This window comes from Sardina pilchardus, chromosome 5, assembly GCF_963854185.1.
Source record: "Sardina pilchardus chromosome 5, fSarPil1.1, whole genome shotgun sequence".
Taxonomy (NCBI): domain Eukaryota; kingdom Metazoa; phylum Chordata; class Actinopteri; order Clupeiformes; family Clupeidae; genus Sardina; species Sardina pilchardus.
In genome coordinates this window covers 12,309,244-12,320,251 of record NC_084998.1, presented here as the reverse complement: position 1 = coordinate 12,320,251, position 11,008 = coordinate 12,309,244, and the positions used below count along the sequence as shown (strand labels likewise).

The 11,008-nt window shown below is 39.0% G+C and overlaps 1 long non-coding RNA gene across 1 annotated transcript; it reads right to left on the bottom strand.

The window, feature by feature from the left end:
• Positions 1-1,013: 1,013 nt before the first annotated feature.
• LOC134079781 (uncharacterized) lies at positions 1,014-1,927 on the bottom strand. Its single transcript, XR_009939128.1, has 3 exons — positions 1,844-1,927; positions 1,620-1,697; positions 1,014-1,051 (listed from the first exon to the last, which is right to left on the bottom strand). It is a non-coding gene; the product is annotated as an uncharacterized LOC134079781 (long non-coding RNA).
• Between the last annotated feature and the right edge of the window lie 9,081 nt (positions 1,928-11,008).

Below are 11,008 nucleotides of genomic sequence, written 5' to 3'. Positions count from 1 at the left end.
TCCTGGTTTATTGTCACAGTTGTGGATTGTGTCTCCCTCATGTGGTGGTACCATGGTATATATATATATATATATATATATGGGCATTTGCACCCCTTTCCCTATACAATCACACACACATATATATATATACAGTATACTGTATATATATACACACAGTCAGAGATGTCAGTATCTGTCACAATAACTTGGGGCACAGCAGTTGAGATAATTCTATGCCCTGTCCCATATGTATTGTTAAATTGCAATTGATGCCATGCAGACTGTATAGAATATAAAGGTAGATGCAACAGTGATCCACTTTAAAAATATGATTACAAATATGTATTGGAATGTAGTTCAGAGTAAGTTAGGGTGACATGTTCAAGATCCAATCTACCAAGATATGTGTCCACTTGAGAACACAAAGGAATTAGGAATAAAGGGACAGTATATATTGATGCTTAGGTACTCATACATGTCACACGTACTGTCGCAGATTATTGTGAATTAGGCCCGCCCTCCATATCCACACATGTGCATGCTTGCAAGAAGAGCATGTGCTAGGTGTACATGGGAGCAGTAGACGTGACGTGTGTGTGTGTGTGTGTGTGTGTGTCTAGTGTGCATTTTTGTCTATAGTTCCACCAGTAAACACATAATATCTGTGGAGCTGTATCTCAGACATCCTGAGTGCAAACGCACAAAGCCTCCCCTCCTCACTCACTAAACACCCACCTCATCAATAATGCACTGATGCTCTATTTTCAAGAGTGTCCAGTGTGGCAGAAATGCTTTCAGTGCTACTTGCAATAATGTCCAAATTCTACTTCCTGTACCTTTTTATTTACTCCACTAGATGGCAGTGCAATCATACCCTCAACAAGGCACATTTCGGCTTTTGCGATGTACTTATGATTAGGTTGAAGATTTACAAAGCAGAGTGTGCTTGTATATGAATACATGTATATAAGAATAATCATTTGCCAGTGCCCAGATTTTTTGCATTTCTTTTATTTTTATTTTATATGCATAGCCCGCATATATTCCAAATGGATCATTCCTTCAGCACCTGGATAAAATAAAGTAGAAATAGAACAGAACAGTTGGATAGAATCTAAATAAAATAAAATGGTTGAGAATCACTGTAGTAGAACATCTTTAAATCATGACCAACATTTTGTTCAAACCCGGCAAATGTATCTCAAAAATGACAACATACAAATAAGCTTACAGAATGTCATCTTGCCAACATCACATAAAGATATCATACTCTTATCCCTTCTTTCAGACCACATTAAGGGCACAGTCCTTGGTCACAAGATTGTTGGAATAGTGCTATGGTAAGGTGACCAGATGTCCGAGACCAAAACTGGGGACATATAACCAAAAATGGGGACATTTTCAGTTTAACTATATCAATCGGATTGAAATACATACAGTACATGTTTTATCTTCATAGGTAGTTTTTCTGTATTTTCTTGGGGACAGGCAACCAAAAACAAGGACTGTCCCCTGAAACCGGGGACGTGTGGTCACCCTATGCTATGGTTAGGCCTAGCGCTCATACACAAGTGGTGGCTACTGTGTGAGGTGAGATTTTGAATGGTGTATTTGATTTACGTTAGCAGACACATTACCATTAGAGAGTGGAAGGAAAAGGTGTCATGCTCATACACAACGGGTGCCTCGGACTGGTCCACACACGGCACTGAGACCTGTTCAAAAATAAACACACACCAAGACACACAGGGGGCACAACATTTAGGATAACGTACTGTTAATATGAACTAATTTGATATAAAGGATACATTATATAATCTTTAATAGAACGTAGTTGGAAAAACACAATGCAAAATCTCACCATCAGATCTTGGGGCCAAAGTGCTTCAGTCACTGTACCGTCCTTCAACTGTCCAAGGCTTTTTTCAATTGCAGGAACAGTCTGGTTACAAGACATGTATGTAATCATAGTTAAAATGTTAGTCAGAGTTAAACCTAGTGAAACAGCTTTTATCCTAAAGGGCATTTCAGATTTATTTTCTTTAGGGCTGTCAAAATAACTGATTAATTTAGATTAATTAATTTGAGATAAAATAACTGATTAAAAAAATTAACGCAGATTAATCCATGACCTTTGACCCGGAGCCATTCTAGTCAGTAACCATTAGACCGTAAAATGGGGAGACGAGAATGTGCTGCCTGGATCATTGATTGGCACATTTACTCTAAAAAAAACGGCCTGACGGTATTGATTAAAAGTCCTCTGCAATGTCGGCAGCACAGAATTAGCATATCCCCGGAGTTTGTCAACTCTTAAGTACCACATTACTGCAAAGACATAGTGTTGACATTGTGATTTTGCAATTACATTTTATATGTGCGATTCATTTAGATTAATTAATCACAGAGTATATAATTGATTAGATTAAAAAAAATAATCGATTTTGACAGCCCAAAAATTGAGAGGAAGAGGTAGAAGGCTAGAAGTTGAGGGGTGTGGTAATGACATAATCGATATTTGCTTTGCTGTCCAAACGAATGTGCAAGGGTGGCGTTTTCAAATTTTTTCACTCTGGGACCAGGTTTCAAAAAAAGTGCCCGTCAGGCAATGCGTTTAAAGGATTCGTTTTGACGATCGGCCAAAATAAACACTAAAGAGTTTTTCGAACTAGAATGAACTGGGCTAGCTAAGTGCTATCAAAGTAGCACCGTGCGCCAGTGTTCCTTTAAAATAATGTTTTCAAAATAATTTCAGCGGTTCATCAACAGGGTGAACGGCTCTTCTGCTTTCACTTCGCGGCCCTCTATCGGCTATAACCGCACTATGTAACTTTACCAGATCGGGTAGCGTATCTGTAGTTCGATGAAATGAGACATAATAAACAACAAATTTGACTTGTTTCGATGTCGCAATACATCATACTTTCATAAAATCATGCAACATATTCTACGATGTCTGTGGACATCGTTATTTGCTGGATAAACAAATAGCGTGCGTGCGACAGAGGAAAAGTGCTTTAGTGTTGCTTTAAACCAAAAGTTGTCTCCGTGTGGATGGCCCCTTAGTATATCTAAAATATCTTACAGTATTCAGCCATGGCAAATGTGGTCATTATCAAAACACTACCATCACAATTTTCTGTGGCAGTCAGGTTTGTAATTTCAATTATCCTGGTTCATGATCCCATGTACCCCTTTGAAGAACAAGCTAGCCTTACAACAGCCTGAACTCTCCACAGATAGGCCTACCACTCTTTAGACCCATCTTGAGTGAGTCACCAACACATTCTATAGATGCATGCTGCATTTAATAACATTCTGTTTTAAAGGACATTACAACTTAAAATGGTCATCTAAAAGCTGTTCTGATTGACTACGATGATCTCTGTGATAAAATTGCTTAAAATTGTTTTTTAGGGTTTCCCTATTCACAGGGCTGAAACAGATAGTGCAACCCAGAAAGTTCAATGTTAACATTCATATTCATATTTTACACATCCAAACATTTCCAAACAGCATGTTTTTTCTTTTAAGAAAAGGGGTTTGGGATGTATTGTAGGTGTATCTAGGTTGTGGCCTATACATGAATTGGGCTCATTATATCAATAAGCAGCATGGTAGATATTTGACTTTAGTCTTCATATGTGAAGTTTGAGTGTGTAATAGGTCACTTAAAAGCTGTTCTGGGGTGCATTCTGGGGTCCTATCTTAACTTGCGTCGCAACCTTGGGAGTTCGCTTCGTCGTTCTTGGATTTGGTGTTCTTGAAAAGGTTCAAACTCTCAATCACAAACAAGGACGCTTGGTCGTTTGAACGTCGTTTGTGTCGTTCCTTGGTAGTTCCGGTTGGTGATGTCGTCAGTGTCAGGAGCATAGATATATAAAGCTTTATAAGGGTCAAACCTATTATTGCGTGTCATAGACCTTTAGGCTACTCAAATATGACATGGTAGATGCGAACACTGGTCGCGCAGTACTGACGCGCGACAGCTGAACCACGAGATAGATATCATGCTTAACAATAATTTGTTATTTGTCTAGACCATATCTTTTTTTGTTACCACAGATATTTAATACAAATAATGACATATATTGGACAGCTTACGCAAACTGTTTAATGTGCTTGCAGTAGGTCTACAGTGCAATTGTCCTGATGACAATGATAATGCAATGCATTAATCACTTTGTATTTAAATTAGAAATATGTCGACACAGACAGGCTGTGTCAGATTATTTCTAAGGGGTAGGGTATTATACGTTGCCATTTTGTCCACCAATGAAATGTAGTGCTGTATCATCAACAACGTTGTTGGAACTACGGTGTTCGAACGCCGGAGGTAGCGAATTGCGACACAGGTATGCTCAGGGGCGTAGCCAGAGGGGTGGCTCCGGGTGCCACAGGCCACCCTTGAGATTCAATTGGCCACCCCAAAATCCTACTATTCGCCATTAACAGTCAAAGGCGAGACCATTCTTGATGCACTTGCAGCGCACTAGTTTGAAATATCAGGGTTCAGAAATATAAGCAATCTAGCAAACATGCTTGCTTGTAGTTAAAGGCTACATGGCTTATTGTTTTTAGCATGTGAGCTTACAATAGGCCTGCTTGCACTAACACGCAAACATATACAGTATTTACCTATCGAATCTGCCAGCGCCCTTTTGGCATTTACAGTATCTTATCACACACACACAAAACCCAGTATTGCGACTGTGGAATCACGTCATGTAGGCACATTTTTATATCTACCAATTCTACCTACTCAGCCAACACTGAGTATATGTTGTATCATGAATAGTCTATTGCCCAAATGTAATATTGACATTGTGGAAAGTTTACATAGCTTAGGCCAGTGTTTCTTAACTGGTGGGTCGGAACGCAACAGTGGGTTGTGGTACTGATCTGAGTGATGGGTCACGGAGCTTGTGGCTAAAAATAAATAAAAAATCGCCAATTTAAAATGCCAGGGTTAGGGTTAGGGCTGTCAGTCATTGCCATGGCATGGACATAGACAATGTTTATGTGACAGGTCATGTTAGATATAATTTTAGGGAGCTAATTTTATAAAAGTATGCATCATTTTAAGGTATCATGTTAAACAAGTTGGCTGCAACCCTTAATACTTGAAGTAGAAAATGGATTCACTTAAATTGAGGACAAAATAAGACAGAAACATGAGAGCATAAAACCATCCAAACTAAAATGCCACATGTAAACCACTGGCAAAAAACATTTCTCACTTCCAATGAAGAAAGAGGAATGCCGGTGCAACACAGATGTCTTCTTTAGGGTTTATTTAAAAGGTGCAAAACACGACGAACGTTTCGACGTTACAAATGTCTTCATCAGAGTCCTTAGAAAGACTGGGAGTAAGTCCCTGATAAGGATCACTATCAGGTGTGATTGGGCGTAGAGGGGCATTGGTAACCCGCAGATACACCCAGAATTACCAAGGGCACACTCACAACATCAGTCATTAAAGGCAACTTGCCCACAAAAAAGTAAAAAAACATTACAAACAGGTATACATTGTCCACAATATAATGGGGGGAAAGAAAGTTATAGCTATAAATACAAGATGCATTACAGAAAGCAGGATAGATTTAGTTCTTCATTTAGACCTGAAGGTTCTAAGTGCCGAGTGCATGTATCCAAAAACCTTCCCTGCAGAGGAGTTTTTTGGTGATGTCACCATCCCTGGGTAGGGGTGTGATTTTCTCAATTCCCCAGAATTTTAGAGCTGCGGGGGAGCCATGATTGGCCTCCTTGTAATGTCGCGCCATGGCATATGTTAAATTTTGGGTACGGATGGCGGTTTTGTGTTCATTGTATTTTGAGATGGCGTTTTGTTTGGCCTATGTACAGTACGCCAGTCCACAGGGGCATTTTAGAGGATATATGACATGCGTGGAGTTGCAATTAATAAATGAAGAAATAGGAAATTTCTTGCCTGTACGGGGGTGAGAGAAGCCTTTTGTGTTAGATGAGTTGGAGCATTATGCACAATTACCGCATTTATACCTGCAGAAGCGCAGAGAACCTTTCTTTGTTTGCTGATTTCTCACTTCCACTTTGTAGCGTGAGAAATGTCAGGTATGGCGTGTGGTGTGAGAATGGGTCAAATAGTGTGACTGTCAAGCTCAAAGCGTGAGAGTATGGTCTTTGTCCTTCAATTTATGAGTGTGGTGTTTGGTGCATGGTTTTACCAAAGATCCTTAAGGCGGAGCAAGATACATCGTCGTAGTTCATGTCTATGGGCGCAAAACGGGGATCATTTCCTCTGCATAAAGGGGGTGTGTCATACGTGTCATTGATGTATTCATGGGTTTCATCAGGTCCCTTTCCACGGGTGTATAAAATCAAGCACTCGATTATCAATCCAATTGCTATCAGTTGCTTGATGATGTTCCAAAATAATCTTGCTGCTCTTTCAAGCCTTCTACATGTATTAATTCTAATATGTGACCCTCCACGGCAAAATCAGTCACATTGTTCAAATTTTCAAAATCATATTTATTATGTTTCCATGAAGGGGCATAATCAACCTTCAAAACGATGCCATATCTAATGAATTGAACGTCACATTACTGAAATATAAACATTCAAAGGAGTTGAGTTCATCCTGTCATGCCAAGAGAAAAACTGAGAAATCTGCCTCTAAAGTTAACCGTCAGCTCAACACTCACGAACGCTTTGTAAGGTCGCCACTATTTTAAGATTTACGGTACTCAAGACACAGCACGCGCATAGCTTGGTGGTTGTCAATAGGGCTCGGGATCATGACGTGAAATCTTCGTGGGCACAGCCATATTGGCAGCCTCACTCCTTAGTTTACTATGGATTACTATGGATTTACTTCCGCCTATAAGTGTGTTCCTGTTACTTAGTTTTTGCCTTCTTGGTCATATGTTGTTGTGTAGTGGGGTGTAACAGCGCAACCCACGATCGCAAGAGGAAAAGAAGAGCTAATACTATATTTCTGCTTCTTGTCTTCTGCATCTGAATGAATGGATATTACGTTCGGTGTGCTACCAATATGGCGGCAATATTCCTAGAATGCAAGGCGTGTGCCCGAGCCCTATGAGTGCATTTACCGTAAAAATTGTAATAGAGCGGCAAAAACGAGCAGCCTCTAACTTCCTGTTGGAATTGAATTTCTCACCTCAAGAAACTCACGTTTTTAGACTAGAAAAGGTACGTTTTTCGGCGAAATGTATTCACGGCCGTACAGTGCAGACCTCCCACTGTTTCAAAACACAATAAAAAAAATCCACGATTTTAGCATAAATGGTCATTTTTCTCAGAAACGCCTGTTGCGACAAGCGACTGGTTTTGCCGTGGAGAGTCACATATGGAAAATAACACACACAAAGCATGTACACTTTCAAGGAATTAAATAAAACATCAATGGAATAATGGAAATGATGTCGCTGCTCTCATTAAAGGGATAATCCGGAGTGAAATGTACTTTAGATCAATTTTTCGGACTATTGGGAGTACATACGTTGAGTTGACACCAAAATCATGTCATTCGGATGTATTTTGAGAAAGTTCGAGTTCACCGGATAGAGAGTCCAGAATGAATTTAATCGAGTCAGTACCTTTCCGGAAATGTCGCTGCTGCAGCTGGCAACGCTTTAACAACACTTTACTAACATTTCCGGAAAGGTACGGACTCGATTAAATTCATTCTGGACTCTCTATCCGACCACATAAAGACGTGGGGATACTTCGGTTTGGCTTTAGGGACCCTCTACTCACTACCACGTAAGTGTAGTGTTGTTTGGAACAGGAGAAGAGGTATAAAAATAGCGTTTTGTAACGGCGAAAGGACACGCCCCGGTCACTTCCAGGCTAACGAGTTTTGGCTAAAAACGGTGAACTCGAACTTTCTCAAAATACATCCGAATGACATGATTTTGGTGTCAACTCAACGTATGTACTCCCAATAGTCCGAAAAATTTATCTAAAGTGCATTTCACTCCGGATTATCCCTTTAAGTTACCCCAGCGCCATCTGATCGTCGTTAGTACAAATCAGGTTCAGCTGGCTGGCTAATGTGTTGTCAAGGTAGAGCGTACGTAGCAACCGGCCAACATCAGCAGTATAAACAAGAGGGGCACACCTGATATAAAGTCGATTTTCTCCAGACTGGAATGCTCAAAAATGCTAAAAATGTACCTGAAGTGGTCAGAAGGGGTTGAGGGTCATGAAACCGTGCCCAAAATTCATATTCCTAACTCTACTGTAGAGAAACAAGATCTTAGCATATACATGACATTCTAATCTATGTCCATAGACTTCAATGGGACAGTTGCTGCCTCTGCTCTGCCTAAAGGGGGATTTTGACCCCCCCTCTTGCGATTCGGGTTCCAGGAAGTGGCTTCTCATGAAGTATCTTGCTCTGCCCTTAATGATCTTTGGTTTTACTCATGCATGTGTGCTAATTTAAAAACTTGAGCCTGTTTCTGTTTATCTAGATGCCACCCTTGAATTAACCAATGCCACACTAGGGCCACCCTTGAAGGTTTGGGCGGTTTGGCGCATTGGGTCTGGTGTGGCGTCACCAAAAGTCACATAACGGACAGTCAAAACCAATCTGAGTCAGCCTATTAGCTGGTTTGATTTGCATTGAGCTCAATAAACATGACATTGTGGCAGATCTCGGTAGCCTAGACTTGAAAAAAAAGAAATATATATAGCATGAATGAATGGTACTTTCAATGACCAAAATAAATGCTTTTAACTAAAGGTTGAGAATAGTCTGGGGCTCTAGGGTTAAACGAATTTTGAACACCCATATTCAAAACTCTCCCTCTATAGTTCTGCTGCACAGGATGTAGGCGTGAGCACTGTTGTGACTTGCTGTACAGTAGGCTATATATTGCACAGTGACTGCATCACATCAGACCATTTTCCTTATAATGATGTCTTACTGTCATGGATAAAGTAAATCATATAACTTTTAAATGTTACGGCTTCTTGACTGTGAAACTTCGTGATGGTTGGGTAAGAAACTTTTACAATCTAATCTCATTTTTAAACTAGGTACAAGACACATTTATTCTTACTTTTTAAGCCTTTTGGATCATTTAAAAGGGTTCTAATATGAGTTTTACAGGTCATGTAGAAATATATATATATATATATATATATATATATATATATATATATATATATATATATATATTGTATCTAATTTTAATCAAAAGTAAACTTTTTCTTAATATATCCACTGCATTAAGTTTCTTAGGTGTTATACATCCATATAAATGTTATATTCTTATCGAACTCTATTTTCAGAATTAAACATATTTTCTTGATGACATTAGACATGTTTTTTAAAATGTCTTTGTGATTTCATTTCAAGAAACAGTGTGCTATTTAAAAAAGAAAAAAAAACAAGGGAGGCAAAAAATCATAAAATATTTAGCATAAAATAAGATTTTATTATGAATAAACATGTCTAATGTCATCAAGAAAATATGTTTAATTCTGAAAATAGAGTTCGATAAGAATATAACATTTATATGTAGATCAAAATGTCATGTCGGTCATGCACCATTCAATAAAACCTATTTTTAGGTACTGGGTCTATGTGATGTTAATTTATCAGGGACATTTAAGAGATATTTAAAGATAAAGCCTAATACTTTATGGTTTGGATCTGTTGCACTAATAATCTTCCAGTTTCACATGCAATTTTATTGTAGAATAGAATAGTGGAGCGAGAGGCGGAAATGTTCAACAACGGATGGAGCAGCCAGAATTTTAACAGAAACAAGGAAGAGTTCACACATAACACCTGTTTTAATCTCATTACACTGGCTACCCATTCCTGCATGAGCAGACTTTAAAATTCTTCTTTTATAGCCTATAAAGCACTAAATGGACTTGCACACGGTGCAAGTCCATTTAGGCTTTGGCTTTATCCAATGGTGCAAGTCCATTTAGTGCTGAGAGAATGTTTGTGGATCACCTCAGTGTTTGCATAGATATCCTCATTCTCATCACCATCATCTTTGCCGTGAAAAAAAAAAAAAGAAGCAAGATGTTTAAAATGATGATTAAGTAGCTTGTTCGCAGTGAATTAGAGGAACCACTGTCCGTATCTTTTCTGGAGCGGGTTTTGTTCAAGCATCTTAACTCATTGAGTGCCAACAACGTAATATTGCGTTTCTAGCTCCCATGCGTAGAGTGCCAACAACGCAATATTGCGTTTTTCGCTTTTTTTTAAAAATTACGAAACTAGACACTCTAACTCACCTTATGTGTGATTTTTGGAAGTCTATCATGAAGAGAACTGAAGTAGATGACGATCAAAAACTCATGAAATCCTACAATCCGTAAATGTACGTCTGTCTTAAGTGGCTTATATCTCTGTTTCTAGAGGAACAACGGGGATTTTGATGAAAACTAGCCACTGTTTAGCTTGCGATTTCTCAGGAATGGAGACACGTAGAGATAAACGGTTTTCACCCACTGAGAGCTCAGAGTCTTACGTTTCAAATGAGCCATAGTATATGTCCATAACTATAACATAGAATACGCTGTGGCTCTACAAAAATAGTCAACAACGATCTAGCTTGCCGGCACTCTGGGACATAGCTTCCAAAAACAATGCGGCATTCAATGAGTTAAACTTACGGTTGCATAGCCTAGTTCTAACCATGTAAGTTGCTAACTATGTTTTTGGGAAACATACCCTAGAATAGATTCTGGATTGGGACATTTACATTTACATTTATTCATTTAGCGGACTACTTCATCAAAAGCAACTTCCTAATTGTCCAACTTGAGCAACTCGGGCCTAAAAGCTTGGGCACAATAGCGGAATACGGAAATTCAGATCAGCTCCTTAGCTACTATGCTATCACTGGATTAAAGTGTTTTAATATTAGGTAATTAATTACTATGATGCTCTTGATTTATTCTGGGCTCTGAAGCCCATTCATAAATATATTTCAATCAGCTTCTGGAGACTGCTGCTCAAGGCTTCACTGCAGGCTATTCCCTCTCATTAGTT